Genomic DNA, 17,903 nt, shown 5'->3' with positions numbered 1-17,903 from the left:
GTCAATTTGCTTCAGTGTACAGCAATGCTGCATTTAGGGTTGAATTTGACATAGCTAGAAATAAACCATTTTTATAACTCTTCACTGGACAGAGGGCGAGGTGAATAAATTGCTCCTTCTTTTTTCATGTTATTAGGTTGATTTGTTCTCACCAATACAATGTTTTTTTTTATTGATTGAGATCTCCACGATGTTATTTACCAGCGTTCTTAACGGCTATGAATTTCTGTATCAAACACAAATAACTATTGTTTATTTATGGTGTTCAAAGAGTCTCAAAATTTCCAAGGCCATCTGATGAAAAGCTGTAAACCAATTGAATTGATGATAGATACCACAAAGCATCATTAATACAAAATTTATGACTCAACATTCTTGCTGATGTCAAGGCAAAATTTGTGCAACTTCTTACGGCCTAGAAAAATGTACACTTGTTAGTTACAGAATTGTCAGACAATTTATTTTGGTTCCAAAACTGACTGAAAATCTTTCATTTCAAATTTCAGTTATCATTTTTTTTTTACAAATTTCAGATATAAAATGTTTACCATATTCGGAGAAGCTTGCTAAAAACCTGCTAAAATTTTTTGATAAGTTTTTGTAAAGCATTTTAGATATGATGATTTGATTGTATTCTTGACTGTATTATATGCTTCAAAACTCAAATGAGGGTAATTTTTCTGCCTCGCACAGAACCAACTTGTTACTAACGTTTTGTATCAATAACTGGATATCAGGATTTTTGCGTCAATGGTATTTATGAAAATTTTAAAATTTGATCTTGCCTAGTGTTCGAGAATTCTAACTCCAACATTCAAACTATGGCGATCTGTCATTTTGAGGTACTTTTTTTGGCTAGGAGCTTTCTGAGTATCGTGGGGGGAGGGGGTTGATATCGTTCTAGTTTAGGAGATGTTTGCATTTTTCAGGTCTGGCCTGGCTTAACCAACAGATCCACTATTATTGGTACAATCAGGACGAAAACTGGCGCTCTGAAGATTCTGAACATATTCAGTTTCACTTGCGAATGCGCCGAAGTGAAGTCGCTTTTTTGGCCCTTCGCGGTTACAGCAGAATCTATCACGTTGTGAACAGTATTGTGCTTATTTTGGTCGTTACACATTACAAAACTGCAGCTGTAAGAATTCGAGGCAAACTTCAAAAGGTAAATATTTTTTGGCTGTCCCATTATAACCCCCACCCCCAGCTTATTTGTCATGTAACCTATAGACCTACCCCATCATGGTAATTATACTATAATTTGGGCCAGCGTGGGTTGACTTGTTCTCTAAAAGTTTGTAACATTGTGTAGCACTGGATCACAACAAGACGGGTTCGGGTTAACATGGGCACCATCACGGTGCTTCCTCTTTTAAAGACTTTACCCCTATTGAGGCTGTTCGAAATTAGCCAAATTTGAAAAATCAAGAAATGTCGACTTTCGGCAAAAATTTGGTTGAAAACCCCTTTGGTATGCCCCCGGCATCATTTTACAGCACCCGGTCAAAGTGGCTAAAGATTAATGCGGAAAACGTGGCACGTGACAAAATTTGGATCTTTTCCGTTTGTGCCCCCCCCCCCCCCCAGCTTAGTGGGTGCATATTATTTGCAACCCCCAGATGCACGTGCAATATTTTTACATAATGATTTACTATGTAATGACACGTGCTCTGTAACTGGGGGGAGCATAACGTACTGGGGGGGGGGGCACAAACGGAAAAGATCCCAAAATTTTTTTCAATTCGAAGTTTTCAATCGAATTTTTTTTTGAAAAGATGAGTTTGACTTGGGAATCAACTTGCAACTGTTATCCAAGTTGTGGCCAAGACTTTTCACACTTGTAAGACTAGTAATTGGACATTCCCAGTGCTGAAAAACGATATAAGACTCGTATTTAGAATTGTCTAGTAATGATATAGACTTGGAGTTCGGTCGGGGCTATATATTCGTCGGGGGGGGGGGGGGGGGCAGGGTTTGTAATAGAAAAGGACCGAATTTCCAATACACACTCATGTTTCATTACACAAAAGAAAAAACGAGAGCTCTGGTATACTCCAATTGAAGCCAATACATATATAGATAAACCCGAGAAGATTTTTTTGCAGCGGAGAAACAACTTCAAGAAATAAGTTTGTACAACCGAAATTATTTAAAATAAGAAAAAAGCATACACATTAATAAATAAGTTAACGGTAAGTAAAATTACAACCCTCTATTATTGGATGTTTACCATTTACGCCTACAGCAAGAGTACGTGCGATAAAAAAACATATTGATTTACTAGTATATAGCGGCACGTTTTTGTAATTCCAAGGCGCCGAACGAACTAAAAAGAGTTATAAATTTTTGTTAATCACTGCATGGTTTAATAGATGGTCAGCCAGATTTTCTTCATTTTCAGAGCCCGTACTCGAAAATGTATCAACTTTTGTAAGCAATTTGTTATCGCTTTTTCATAGTCGTTGATACGAAATAATTCAATCTCACAACATATTGAAGAATGTCAATTTGACGGAAAATTGTATAAACATAGCTACGGCTTCACTATTTGCGGGTTAGGAAGACAAACTGCTAACAAGCTTCAGTCGATCAGATGGATAGCAGTAGTATAAAAAGCTGACTAGAACCTCAACGGGGGGGGGGGGGGGGACGGACAATTTTTGCAACGCGATTTTCTGTGCCCGACTACAACGGGGTGGGACACTTAACTTTTTTGACTAATTGCAAAAAATGTCCCCACTATTTTTTAGGTTTTTGTCAGCTTTATAGTAATTTTATGGTGCTATATTTAAATTTTTCGTTTAAGTTATACCTCGGCTATTTGAATTCGGTTCATATTTCTTTGCAAACTTGTGCTAATTTCCCGCCATAATGTGCAGAGCTAGACAAACGCGAGTTACTATGTCCCACTTTTATACCGTATATCTCGCCATTTCAACGCTCTATTGTTCGCCCCTGCTAACTTTTGCAAATTTTAAGCGTGCATTTATCCGATTTTAACAAAACCTAACCCAATTTTTAGCCAAAAATGTTCCGATTTTTCGGTTTTTTGTCCCCCCACTAGATTTTTGCGGCAAGATCTTAGAAAAATTGCCGGCAGATCAAAAAAACAGAATTAGGGGAATAGAATAAAGGATTTCAGGGGTACCAGGGGAAGTCCGCTTCTAAACATTTTTGCCTAAAAAACATTGGGTCTGGAAATGTACAAAAAGTTTGTCTGGTATGATTGTCCACTGCAACTGGTCATTTTAAAAACTTGTTAACGTGCAAGCTGCACGCTCCAAAATCATTTTCTTCACTCGAAAGATCTTTTCACCGATCAATTGTTGTCGTTAGAATTATTTGTACTCAATTAATTTGGAAATAGTTACCAAAGATATTGTCAAGATTACTATAATTCTGAATACCATTTGGAGGGAATAATTGCCGAGCTTGACTTTTTCCATCTTCAAAATTAAAGAAAGGAAAGAGAATTTACTCGTTTTTAAATGTAGACAACTCATTTCACGCAAATACATCATAAGGGGGGGGGGGGGGTTATTTCCTGGGAGGTGCGCCTGTAATAAGGAAGACCCGAAATTTGAGAAATTTATTGGTATCAAAAGATACAAGAAGTGTACAAAAGCTATTTCTATTGACCCCCCCCCCCTTTAATTTTCTGATTCTTAAATTTACCACAGTTTTTAAAAATATGAAACTCGGCAATTTTTTGAACGATAAAATTACAGCTGAAGCCTTGTATTCAATAAACCAAACGTGATCTCTGGAGGATTAAAGCCTGATGTTGTCAATGGTTGAGGAGACAAAAAAAAGTTAGTAACGCATTTCAGTATCAAAATAGTTCGAGTTCAGTTTCCAATTGTAAAAAGCTTTGGATATCCCTCCCCCCCAGTACGTTAAGCTTCCCACTAGTTACAGAGCACGTGTCATTACATAGTAAATCTTTGTGTAAACATATTGACGAGCGTCTGGGGGGGTGCAAATAATATGCATCCACTAAGAGGGGGGGGGGGCAACGGAAAGGATCCGATATTTCTTAACAAAATCACCAGGGATTTGACATCAAGGCAAGGGGGGTTTTAATCAACATTTCGAAAATAATCTAGGTGAAAAACAAAATGGCAAAAACCTCGAGAACGATGAGTTGTCAAAAAAGGTTACGTGATTCTGCGTTAGTCACTCCGAATTTCTGACATTGCACCTTGCACCCCTTCACGGCTCTCAAGAAACACCACAAATACTCAGTGACTTTAAGCAGAGTCACGTAACTATTACTTATTCAAAATGAGAACCAAAGAGCGAAATCGTTGAATTGATGGCTTAGCCTTGAATATTGTAACGTAAGAAATTTTTCTAATTGAAATAAAAATTCAATGAATACCCCCACCCCCAGACTTGTTAAGTCTGATTTTTTATATTAATTTTTTCAAATATTTAGCTAGTTCGACAAGAAACATCAGAAACTTGAGGAAAATTGTGTTCTGCTTGAACCGAAGTGTGATTGATCTCAACATCTGCCATTGCGGGAAGTGCAAAAATCCTGAAATTTTTGAGCGACAAGACAGGGTTGTTCATGATTTGGGTAACGGACAACTACACATCACCCTGCGCAACAACTAAGTATGAAAAAAATTTTATGGACCGGATTATTGGGTAGGAACTATTTTTTTTGAAAAATCCGGTCCTTTTATTTGACTTTTATTGGGTGTAAAACAATATAAGAGAAACCCTGCATGTATGGCAGCGGAAAAGCTGACTTAGTAGGTTCTTTGCGACACAAACTTTGTTGCAATAACGAATTTTGATACAGTCTGATATGTGCAGGAAGAACGGTGTTCTGTCACATGCCGTGGCAGATCAACCCTTCCTGGTACGTCAGTGTCCCTCCCTCTCACATGACCTCACTCACTACACACAAGAAATTTCTAGCCCAAAAAGGGGGGACGGTACAAATTTAACTTTTTAAAAAAGCCAATTGGGCCATATAATCCCGGCTGCAAGTGTTTTTTGGACAATATAGGTACAAATACAGGATGAGACAAGACTTTTTAGTTTTGTTTGGTTCTTTAGTCCTCCTCGCTACTACTTTCTATAATTCTTGCTCGTCTTCTCTTTTTGGTAGGTGGTTGATCTTGCAGATTTTATCGATCAATCGTTATTGGGAGGTTGGCTGGCGGTTGTTCATCAATTGTGATTGGAGGTTGGGGGCTGCTATCTGAATCTTCTATCGCTTGACTTAGAATAAATCCGTCGCAAGCTGCGTCTGTAGAGGAACCACTGTCCGAAAACTCTGACAAATTGTCAAAATCTACCACGTTTTCGTTTAATTCATCCTCGCTGTATTCGCGTTGGTGAAAACCTGGGTCGGGAATTGAGTTGATACTTGTGTTTAGAATGCTATTAGTTTGTGGAATGTTTGCTGACTGTTGCGTTTGGCGTTTGTGTTTTTGCTGGTTTTTGCTTTTCACCTGCTGCCCGCTTTCCTGCGCCCGCTGCCCGCTTTCCTGCGCATGCTGCCCGCTTTCCTGCGCCCGCTGCCCGCTTTCCTGCGCATGCTGCCCGCTTTCCGGCGCCCGCTGCCCGCTTTCCTGTGCATGCTGCCCGCTTTCCTGCGCCCGCTGCCCGCTTTCCGGCGCCCGCTGCCCGCTTTCCGGCGCCCGCTGCCCGCTTTCCTGCGCCTGCTGCCCTCGACCCTGCTCGCTTTCGCCCGAGTCATCCGCTCCCCAATCCGGCTCATTCATTATTGACTTGAAGAACATATCCTCTCGTATCGAACGATGACCATAGGGCAGCATGGAAACTTGGTCACTCATAATAAACCGCTTGTCGTCGTAGCCTGACAAAGATTTCTTGTTTACAGCAATTGTGTGCAGCCTGTGATTGCTTGAAGCTATTCGAGTGTTCAGCAAAAGAGTTCGTTTGTACAGCTCGTGGGTCATACTGCGGCGGGCATCTTTTGTCACTCCTTTTGCTGACTGCTTAGCAGGACCTGAAAAAAAACTTGATCACGTGCAATTCTTCCGAGCTTTCCTGCCCGCAGAAAAAAACTTGAACTATCTGAATGCCTAATGCGTGCTTTTTTTTACTGAATGATTGCGTTTGGATGGAGATACAGTGGTACTGAAAAAAGACTTATACTTGCCTTCAGCGAGCTTGATTGAGTACAGCTTCGGCTTCAGACCACAAAACTCTGCAATGGGCTTGCTTCCCATTTCACCTTTGAATTTTAAGGTGACACGTGCATTCTCCCTGCTGTACAAGGGGTGTTCTGGTGGAAAGTTTGAGAAATCGAACTGCTCAGCGACCAACTTTTTCCGTTGTAATTCCGCAAAGAAGTCTCTCGAGCGCACTTCATACACGAAAGAGTCCGTGTCTGAATAAAGCAAGTTGCAATCAAAATTCTTCTTCATGACTTTGTAGTGAAACTCGAACATGAACTTCTTAGCCAAATCCAGTATACAGGCACCTACTATTGTTGGCTTGTCCCAAAGTATTTCCGATTGATGAAGGCATACTGTGACGAGATCTTCACTAATGATTTTTGACGACTGGTACTAAGGCTTGTCTGTCCACTTCAGCGTTTCCTCCTCTGTGCTTGTCAATTTGACTTTCATACGGTTGCGCTTTCCCTCGCAGGTTTTTCCAAACGATGAGTTGACCATCAGTTTGAAAAAGTCTTCCTCGAATTTATTCTGGGCCTGCTTTCTTTTTTCCGTATTCAGCTTCACATATGGGGCCAGCCACTTTTCTTGTCTGAATGATAGCACTCGATGAAGCTTGGTTACTACCAATCCTAATTCAACATAGAGTTTCAACGTTTGGTAGTGCAGTGTATAATTTTGTTTATCGAAAAGCGTCTGGATGAGCTTTTTAACCTGTGGAGGTTTTTTGACTTGCATGTCAGCCAACAAATCAGACTGATAGTCGCTAAGCCAGCATTCACCTATCGCTTCTTTTGTCGGTGCGAAGGGAAAATCAGAGTGAAGATCATGCAAGCTATCGGGATAACTGAAATCGACTTCGACGATGTATCCTACTTCATCGTCATCTGGTGTATTCAGGATTCGATTCAAAATTTCCTGGGCGTTTTCATCTGTCCACTCACTCTTGTCGAACAACTCAAACTCACGCAGGGGGAGCGGGAATTTTTCCATGATTCCACCGTAAAGGTTATTGGCATCGATCATTATGATAAATGATGAAGTATTTTTCGGTTTATAGTCCGGCAATAATTTGTTGTTTGCTCGACAAAGACGCTTGCTGTATACGGAGCTCACTCCTCCTCTGATCAAACTTTCCACCATGTCAAGGTGTTCCCTTTGAGTAAGAAGATGGAGTTCTGGGTTGCAAATTTTAAGCATGGCGTCACCTGATAAGTTTGATGCAGTGTAGTATTGACAACAATCCAGTCCATAAGTCTCATAGCAAACTTTTCGGAAGCATAGAACTACAGCAGCGAGGAGAAAGACATCTGTTTTCAGGTACAAATTGTAGTACTCTCCAATAATTCTACATGCAAACAAATTGAACACTTCAATGGCTCTTTCATATTCTTCTTCAGTGACTGTTACCTCGTACTGCTGTAAACTATTTGTCCACAACTCACGGGGAGGGAGTTGTGTCTCTTCTAGTTTTTCGAAATTGTCTATATAGCAATACAGGAAGGAGCCTTTTTGTTTCAACATATTGACTGATGAGTCGGGCTACATTTCGAAGTGTTGTTCGAGCAAAGTGAATTGATCAGCTGGCAGGTTTTGCACCAGCTTGTCGAGTGAAGCGTTCATGAACTTGAAAGAGTCTAGCAGGCGAATATATTCGTATTGACTAGTCCACACGCCTTTTTTGTTTTGAGTTGTCTTTATGTGAACTCCAATCTGCAAAGATATGAATTTCTCGCTCGTGTTTGGCACGACCGAAATTGTGTTCTTCTCGTTTATGTTTTGTAGTGCCAATACTACATGATGAAGGTCATAGTTTGCTAAATTGTGGGCAAAGAGGGGAGTGAAATTTAGAGTTTTGCGTTTTAAATTGCATTGAGCGTGAGCCCACCCGAGAAATTTCCCAGTGAAGTGACAATGGTCTAGCACTGTTGGATCTTGAGCACTTTTGTTCAACTCAGTTTCGCATATCCAACACAAGGCAGTGTCTTCCTTGGGTGTTGTTGGTTCACCGGAAAAGTTTTTGTGTTGCTGTTTCACATCGTAAATATCCTTGGCGATTGCTTCAATTGACTTGACGAAATCAACCATGACGTTCGGTCAGCTTTTTAATTCGAAGAAAAACGGCTTTGTCTCTTGCAAGGCAACAAAAAGCAAGGCATAGCTGCATGGTTTGTGCGCCTCCAATGGCTTTGTTACTGATTTTTGTGGAATATTGCTATTCACTGGTTCAATAATTGACTCGAGGTCAAAGAAACCGACAATTGGTGCAAACCAACGTGCCTGAATATTTTTGAATTCAAAGTTCTGCTGTTCAGGTTTCGGCATTCTGATTATTGCTTGAGTGTTCTGATGACAAATTTGTTCATGCTTCTCATGTCGATCTACTGATGTGCTAATGTGAAAACAATTGCGGCATAAATGATTGTCCTTTGAATTAGTCCTAGTACTTGTGAATTAGTCCTTTGATATTGGTTATGAGCACATAGTGATGCATTGCGCCATCACTTAGCAAGAGAAGATCCAGGTCAAATTTGAAATTTGTATTTCTCGAAATGCGGAATGGTATCAACTTATTGTTTGAATGTCGGAAAACATTGACACGAACCTGGTTTAGTTGCTCAAATTTTTCCATTTGATGGAAAGCCATTGGCATCATGAATGTTCCAACGGGTTGTTTTGCCCTGGTGTTTTCTGCTCCATACGTTATTGGATTTGTCTTCTGTCTCCATGATGCATTGTCCGGAATTAGCTTTGGTCCAAATATTTTATGGTACTGAGCGCTATAGCAGTAGAGAAAACATTTCTCATCTTGTTGATTGCGAATATTCAGCAAGTACTGACATCTTGCTAGCTCGGCTGGGAGAGCTAAATAGGATGAAGCAACAATTGGTTTTGTCTTGACAAACCTTAGTTCGACATTGTCAATGCTATCCACGGTCCATCCGCTACCATGCGAAGCAAAGTTGTTTAGTGAAAGAAGCATTTGTTCAACCATTCCGGCAAAACATGACTTGCTCAATCCAGTGAAATCCACTCGCTGCATTTTCGAGTTAACAAAAATTTTGATTCGATCTGGTTGGCTGTTGATGTTTTCATTGCTTGTTGGTTTTGTTAATTGCACCAATGCACTGAATTGAAGTTTTTGTGCGCTATTTTGCGTGTTTAGTTGAACAACATTTTCAATCTCGTCCCGTTTGCTCCGCATAAAACCTAGCAGATCTATTTCATTTTCCCCAACCGGTATGTCGTAGGTTTTCAAGACACCACCAAAAGCTTGCTCGGATGGAAGAATTCCAGAACTTGGGTTGTTTTCCAGATCAGCGTTCCATACTGGAAGTCCATGATTTTTGTTCATATGCTCCATGTACTTGAGGTTGTCTACATAGAACTTGTTGCAGTAGAGACAATAGCGGGGATGTTTTGAGTTGTGTTGCTGTATCATATGCGTTTCAAGTTCTATGACTTTTTCATGAGCAAACGCACATTCATCGCACTCGAATCGGCTGGTTTGGACGTATTGTTTATGAACTGTTGTCATATGACGTCTGAGGCTGCGCTTATCTGCGAGTTTTTTCTGACAAATTGTACACGTTTCAGCGTTCATTATGAACAAGAGAAAGAGAGAAGGGATAGGAATGCAAAAAAACTATAAAGTTATGAAAAGGAAATGAAAAGAGTTGAAGTTTTTCAACCAAGTGATTTTCAGGTTGAGGCAAAAAGCAAATGTAAGAATTTTATTGTCGGGCAAGCTGTAATTTAAACTTGTTTCATCCAATCAGAGTGCGCGTGTTTTTTGTTTACTTCTGCAACAGAAAACTACTGCTCCGCAAACAGCAGTAGAGGGGGACACACCGCGCAGAATGTTGTGTAAACAACACATAGATTTATATGCGCATCGGTTTTTCTACTTTTTGTTTGTGTAAAACAGGTGATATTGAGTTCGCAGTTTTACTTCTTATTTGTTTACCCTAATTTTGGTACGGTGTACGACTATCTGATAAAAAAGTGTTTATTGATTGTTTACTGTGATTTCACTACAATCCAAGCTTCAGCTGGGTTTATTTCAACCCAGTCCACTTTCGCTTATTTGTTTAAAACATTGTTTTGCACACTTGTTTGTTCAATGTCTGAGTTTTTCAGCAGCGCTTAATTCTGTCTCACAATATTTGTCTAGTGCTAAGATGAATCTTTAGTTAAAGTTTAAATAAGAACTGGTTTCGAGATGTTAACAAAATTATCATGCTCAAACATTGTGAAAAGCAACAAATACAATATGTACAATGAGTTTAATGAGTTTTGTTGTATTTTAGAGTCGAGATAACTTGATGACTTTCTTGACGGGGGCATAACATTGGCTCAATGGAGGTGTTTCATCGACGCTGACATCATCAGAAAAATTGTTGGCAAGCAACGGCAGGCTTTCCGGGGTTTTTCTTTCTTCACTTGGCGACTGATCAAAACTCCAAAAACCAGATATTTGCTCAACTTCTTCTAGCTGCCCCAATTGATTCTCCCAAATTTCAATGCAGTCATGATCGTAGTCTGCGAAAAGTTTTCGTGTTCGCTTTGCCAATTTTTTTACATCCTGCTTCTTTGTTTGAATGGGAGTAATACATCCATAATATCGATGAGCATATGGAGACTCTTCGTGTCTTGATGATTTTTCTGGCGTTTTTGTGAGATGAAATAAATCGTTCTGTTTGGTATATTCGAGAATTGGTTCAATGTAATTAACTGGAAGGATAAAGCTGTTTTTCGTGTGCCACAATTCTGTCTTGTAATCAAAGCTTTCTTTCACAAGGACAATATTTTTGAAGTTGTGACACATTCGCACAAGAGTTCGAGTGTCTCGCTCACTCGTTTTGGCAATTTCTAAATATTCAGTAGCCATATTGCAAGTGATGGATAAACAATTGCGAGGGCCTTCTCTACTAATTGTCAGGATTTAATCAGTAAGAAATCAAAAAGTTTTCTTTCAAAGGAGAATTTTATAAAGACCGCACAGCCAAGTACCAATTCCAGAAACAACAGAAATGAAAGTTTGTGTTTAGTAGGTATGCAACTGAAAGGAAAAGCAGGTTCAAAGTTGGAAGCAATTTCTAAAGAAAAGTTTTGTAACAAAATACTCTAGCACAAATTATTAAGATGCCAAAGAACTGAAGAGTTTTCACAAATCTGATATTGAACAATGATAAAGAGCAATGGCGGAAAGAGTGAAAAAATTGTTGCAGTCCGATTTGTTTATTTGACTTAGCCATTTCATCATTATTCCGTCATGTCTATAAATAGAATTATGTCATATTGAACTAAGTTGAATTGGGGTTCTCTCGGGAAATATAAATAGACTCGAGGAGGCGAGCTAATTTATCCATTGCTAATGAAAATTTGTCAGTTTTTAGATTTAAAGGTCGGGACTTGTAAAACTGTTTTCTGCTGTGGCCCTTATAATGCTTGGCCCGGCGATGTTGCATTAGTGAATAAAAATTTTTAAATTGCCTTGGACAATTGTGACATTGAATGGGTCTTGATTCAGCAGGGTATATTTTTTCCGATCTTTTGAATTTCATATTTCGTATAAATGTCATAGCTAATATAAAGGAGTATAAATTTGTTTACAAGCGTAGGGAGGGGGGATTTGTTTGTTCAGCTGTTATCTTGTCTAGACATGTTGGCGTGGGGTTTGAAATTGTTTACATTCCAAGAAACAGTAATGTATTAGTCATTTATCATTTCAGATTACTTTGATACAGTTTGTCTCAATATATGCATCATTATGGGTAATGTTTTGTCTAAGGATGCTGAGTACAGCGACTTTCATTTGGATCTCTCACTCAATCAAAAACGGCTTGTTAGGGCTGCTGTTAAGACTTATCATACCACTGGCACCTATTTATCCTTGAAATTGTTCAAACGTGATAGTGAACAGGTCGACTGGGATTTCAATCAAAAAATTACACTTTCAGCGCGAGAGTTTCGTTTGCTTTGTCAAAACATAGAAAAACTAGAACAAATGCTTGATCAACCAGTTGGGTTGATCGACTCACTTCTAAAACCGGATTCAACCGATGACTCGAAGCGTCCAGCAAAACGGGCCGGCAAAACACCAACTCAGCGCCAGAAGAAGATACCAAAAACATCTGTAACAGTCAATGAGGAATCGGAATAATTTCTATTATATCTTTTGCTTCCTGTCATTGTTTATGCTTTCATATTTAGTTTATTAGCTTTTTCTTTTTCGTTCGTTATGGTTGAGGCGATGTATGAGAACAGTCCTGAATATTTCAAGAAATTTCAAAAACGTTTCAAGTACAATATTTGTGAGACGGAACCAAAATTTGAAAACACAACAATTGAAAATTATGCATATGGTTATCATTCATCTGCAACAGTTATCGAAGGTTGTACATTTGGCTCCAATCATTATCATGTTATGTATGAATTTGGTTCGCAAGATGATAACATATTCGATTCTCTTTTTGTACCTGCGGTGATACCGTGTCTGGTTAACTGTTTCAAATTACTTATTCAGCCTACGCAAAAAGACTTTGTTAAACGTGGTGCAATAATTTCACGACTACATGTTGCTGTTGAATACCTTTCAAAATCAACTTCTTCTGCAGTTACCAAGAACCAGAAACAACTTCCAGCACCCTTGAGTGAGGCAACAGTGAAATCTATTAGTACTTTGACGGCCAACAAACGTTCTTCTACAGTCCCTGATGTAACTATGAAACGATTTTGCCAGCTTATGCTAGGTGAACACTCGTCAACTCTTTATCAGATAATGGATATTCTGCTTAGTGGCCACGGAGGTTTTGTGAGAGAAACCTCAAACTCTTTCATAACCTTTCAATTTTGTAAAAATTGATATTCAAAAAATAGTGTTGTTGTTTCAAATTAATTTAACTTTTACTTCATATGTTTTACAAAAGTTAGCAACTCTAATTCATTTACATCAGGTATAAATGGAAATTTCTCACTATAAAAATAATGAACAAAATATATGCAAAATAAACCACAAAGCTGGGAGTCTGAGGATTGCAGTGGAGACTGAATGTCTCTTCTATGTTCCATGATATCCATCATTATCTCCAAGTCTTTACACTGTTGTAAACGGTTGAAAATATCCTTGTAGGTAGTCAAGGGTAGAGCCAATGGATCCGCAAAATATATTATTGGGTATGCATATCGTTTAGATAGCACTACCCAGTGGGTTCCAATAGAATTGGATCGTGATGCATTAACAATAATAAATGTGTTGGTTTGCAAGTTCAGAGGATAATTATCAGCGGCATAAACCCCTCTGAATTTGAATTTGAGGTGTTTACACTTTTTCACTTGAAGATGAATTTGATCTTCGTCCATTAGTATGTGATCATGGGAAGAGCGTTTTTAGATGCGTTTCTTGCAGAGTCAATGTAGATCGTAGATGCTTTTTCCCCAAGAAAAAATATTTCAACGTTATGAGCTAACGCTGCATCGAACTTGAGTTCGACAGACAATGATGAATTTGTGAGCTCAGGATGAATGAAGTCATGAGTTGCCTCTTGAGTGCTGGTCAGATCAAATACCATTATATAATGGTTTGCGAACTCACTCAGAGGTATTCCATGGCCATTTTCTACATAAGCTAATGCACTCATTGAATTGTAGTACAACCTCTTGTTGTCAGTTGTTGACATTGGAGTTCCAGCCGTTGCAAAACCATTTCGATAAATGGTTATCTCTCTTAAACCAAATTTTTGATAATGGAATGGATTAGCGGCGCTGTACCAATGCATAATGCAACAATTACTCTTCTGATTGGCTCTTTAGTGAAAATATCCTCATGTTTCCAGCTTTGTTGGGTTGTTGTAGCCAAGAATGTTTTGGTAATTACTTCATTGTATCGGTAAATTGCCGGAGTTTTCAATAATGTCTTCTCAATTGCACCTACAACATTATCTGACACCGTCATCTTCCTGACAAATAAGTTAGCCTCATCTATTTTAACCTTGTAGTGTTTCGCTGCGTCTTCGCTGATGACAGCAAAGTCATCTTGAGATCTTCTCATTGAAATGCGTAACGTAACTCCACTAACCAAATGTTTCTCACATGAAAAGAAATCAACCGCCAACTTTCCATATAATGTTATGCGTGCGGATTGTAGCACTGTTCTTTTTCTTATATCTGATATTGCTGCTGGAATAGTGCCGGGGTTTTCGTCATACTCGTAACCCTGACATTTCAGCCAGGTTTTCTTTGCGTCTGTCCCATGAGAGAATTCAGTTTCTATGAAACTTTTGTGTGCATAGTGTCCATTAGCTGTTGAAATTTTGATACCATTTGCAGAAACAGTACAGTCGGTGAAAAGTGAATGAAGGATAATATTAGCAAAATATGGAAGATCACTGGCATTAGCGTCACCAGCTGTGAAGAGCAAATCCGTTCCATCTGTTTGAAGTATTCGACACTTGATCTCCAGGTAAATTTTTTGCAAGTCAATAAAATTGTTGCGATCACCAACAACTTCAAATTCCAATGATGATCCTGACGGCGAATAAAGCGGTCCTGTTTTTTGCTCGAATGATTGATCAAATGTTACCAGCAAAGGTGGTTTTTCAAATAAGTCTAGAGAACTGTGAGTAGCTTCAGATGGTATCACAATATTAGTTCGCATTTTTCACTCGCGAGAAAAAATCCAGACGACTCCTTTTTGGACGGGGTTTTCGAGAAATGATTCTTCTGGTTGAGATTTTTCGTTTTTGGTTTGAACGAGGTCTCATGTATTGTCGTCTTTTTCGTCTAATTATTTTACGACCTGATGCAATACGTGATTGAAGAGATCCACCTATTTGTTTGCGAGCTGTTTTGGCTACTGTACTTTTCAGTGCTTGTTTTGCTGACTTTCTTTTGGTTTCAACTTCTACTAACTACGGTGCTCCTTGAACCAATAAATCACGACCAATCTTTTTTGCTGCGGGCCAGAGAAATTTGCGTGCTAATGGCAGAGCAACTCTTCCAATACCTGCAGCAAGCGCTCCAAAACCGCTGCCTCTTTGTCTGTAGTGTCCGGAAAAATGTGGCATTGATTGAGATGCTTGATTGCTGCAGTATGCCTCCATATTAAATAATTTTTTGAAATTTTAAGCTGACTATAACTTTTCCCGTTCCAGTAAAAGGAATTAGTTTTCCAGTTTCGTTTCTCAACTCTACCTGTATGTTCTGAATGTTGTTTGATAATATTGGCTTGTAATCCAATTTTGTGTAGGACTTGTTGTGTATGGGTGTCACTGTGTTTATGCTACCGTTTCTCAAACTTCTTTCAGACTCAATGATTTTTTTTACTGGAGCTCTCACATCACCAACGTTCTGATGTTCAATAATATCAATGTATACAAATATTAACTGTGATCCGCAAGTGATATCAACTGGAAATTCTCCAACATGTCTGTTCAAAGAGTTGCCTGTTTTTTCTGACTTGTAACCAATGTGAATAAAACCATGATTCGAAATATCTCTTATTCCTTTAAAACCAAGAATACTGGGTATTCCTTCATCTTCAAATGACAAACCTTCGTTAGGTCCAAATTTCAAAACTAACTTTTGCGTTACAGTGTCAAAATCATAGTCAAAGTTTTTCAATTGAGCGAATCGAAAAATTTCTTCAGAAGCTCTTCTGAACTGTTGTATATACCTTTGCGAATTCTTCGAAGTTGTCCAGTTCGGTTATGTGAAGCATCAAGTTCAGCACCAGAACTGACATACGCAACTATTTCGGCTGAGTTTACATTATTGATGTTTGAGGGAAATGATATTGAAGCAAGGGCAACTTGCCAATCTCCATCTAACTGTAATGGTTGAGCGAGTTGATTTCGAAACTTGGCCATAGTATTACTGGTAAAAATTCCCATTGATGCATTCGATATCAAATCAATAGTAAATTCTCTATGAATACTCATGTTTAATCTTTGACAGGAAGAACGTTCACTTGGACTAATTCTGGTTTATAAAATTTACCTTCAATTATAACGTTGTTTGCGTCTATAAGGTTGTATGTTGGTGGACTAAGGGTAGCAACCTTGAATACTGTGAAGACTTCGTCTGTGTAATTTTGTTTATAACCTTTCCTAATTATTTCGTCTGGCTTTGCAATCCGAACCAGGTCTCCTTCTTCGTATTTTGGCTTGTACTTTTTTGTGCTAATTGCTAGGGATATTAGAAACGGTTCATGTTTTTTGAAAGTTTTATTTGGTGCAAGTTGGGTAACACGATTAACACGAGTGTTTATAGTATTTACAAACTGGGGCAATTGCTTAATATAAGTCCAAGTCCAATTTTCCTCCAGGTATTTGTGAATAATGTTTTTGAGCGATCGAATATTCCTCTCAGCAAATGCCGACTTGGTTTCGTTTTCGGTTGTATATAAATGAATCTCCTTCTTTTCACAAAATTTTTTGAATTCACCTTTAAACTCGGATCCCTTGTCTGTCCAAACCCTTTCTGGTTTTTTCTGTTCGATCATTTTTTGAACGCTTCAACAACGTCTTTTGCATATAAAGCCTTCATTGGTTGCACTCTAAGGTATCGCCATAAAACATCAACAGCCACCAGTAAATATTTGACTCCATTGTTGTGTTGGGCAATTTTATCCATATACGCCACATCGACAGACCAGATTTCGTTTATTCTGTATGCAACAGCTTTTAGTCTCGGAAAAGTTTTTCTGAATTGTCTGTATTTTGTGTATGGAGCTTTCGACTGAAGGTATTGAACCACTTTGGATCTTGGTAAACCACTGGCTTTCTTTAAGTTAGCAATGCTACCAAAAGCTGCACTACCTTTTGTGTATAATTTGTTCAAATGTTTAACGTGAGAGGAAGTAATTTGTCCACGAGCTAGACGGTTGGATTTCGTCTTTTGCATCTTCAAAGCTTCCTTCATCGTCGCCAGAAGCTTTTGATTCTTCTGTTCTCGAGACTCCTGATTCTTCGTTTTCTGGTTCATCCTCAAACAACTGTATCTTTTCGTTTAGTGATAAGGCAAGAAATTTTTTTGCGTATGTATTACAAGTTAATTGTGAACTGATATCTAGAAAGGTCAGGACTTTGTAATGTTCAAGTGAAAGCTTAGAGGTTGTTTGTTGTAGATCGTAAAGAAAATCGGCGACAAGAATTCCAGTGCTTGACTTATTAACCACTAGTCTTGATGTCTGATCCAGCGATAGAGATTCTGACTCTAATATTTTTTCCAATATTATGCTCGCTTTTTCAAACTTTTTTCTGTCAAGGTGTTTAATATCTCTCAAAACACGCTCCCTGGAAAATTTTGTATCAGTTTTGTCATCTCTAGTCTCATTCAACTCATCTTTGACATTCTCCAAAATATTATCGGTCTGCTGTTGCGTGTCTTGTTGCGTGGTAGAAGGTGCTGGTGGAGACTTGCTTCTTTGCAACAGTGATATTTGTTTTGCTTTCTCTCGGACATTTTTATTGTTGAGAAGTTGAGCAATTTGAGGTTGTTCATTCGCATACATTTGACGAGGAATTAGCACAAACTCTTCAGTGTGCATTTTGCTCCAGAAAAGCAATACAAGGTAACGCAATCAGTTTAATTAGACGGATTCCAGAATCTTATCGAAAAATTTTGATTCTCTCACTTTTTTCAACTCTCCTGTCTGCAAGTTTACGTAGTGGTTTCTCGAATTTTTTTAATTCAACTTTATTGATCGGTACAAATCCAGAGAGTACGTTCATCACACAG

Source organism: Convolutriloba macropyga, chromosome 12 (genome assembly GCF_964194025.1).
Source record: "Convolutriloba macropyga chromosome 12, txConMacr16.3, whole genome shotgun sequence".
In the NCBI taxonomy this organism is placed as follows: Eukaryota; Metazoa; Xenacoelomorpha; order Acoela; family Convolutidae; genus Convolutriloba; species Convolutriloba macropyga.
Note: the sequence above shows the minus strand (reverse complement) of the source record.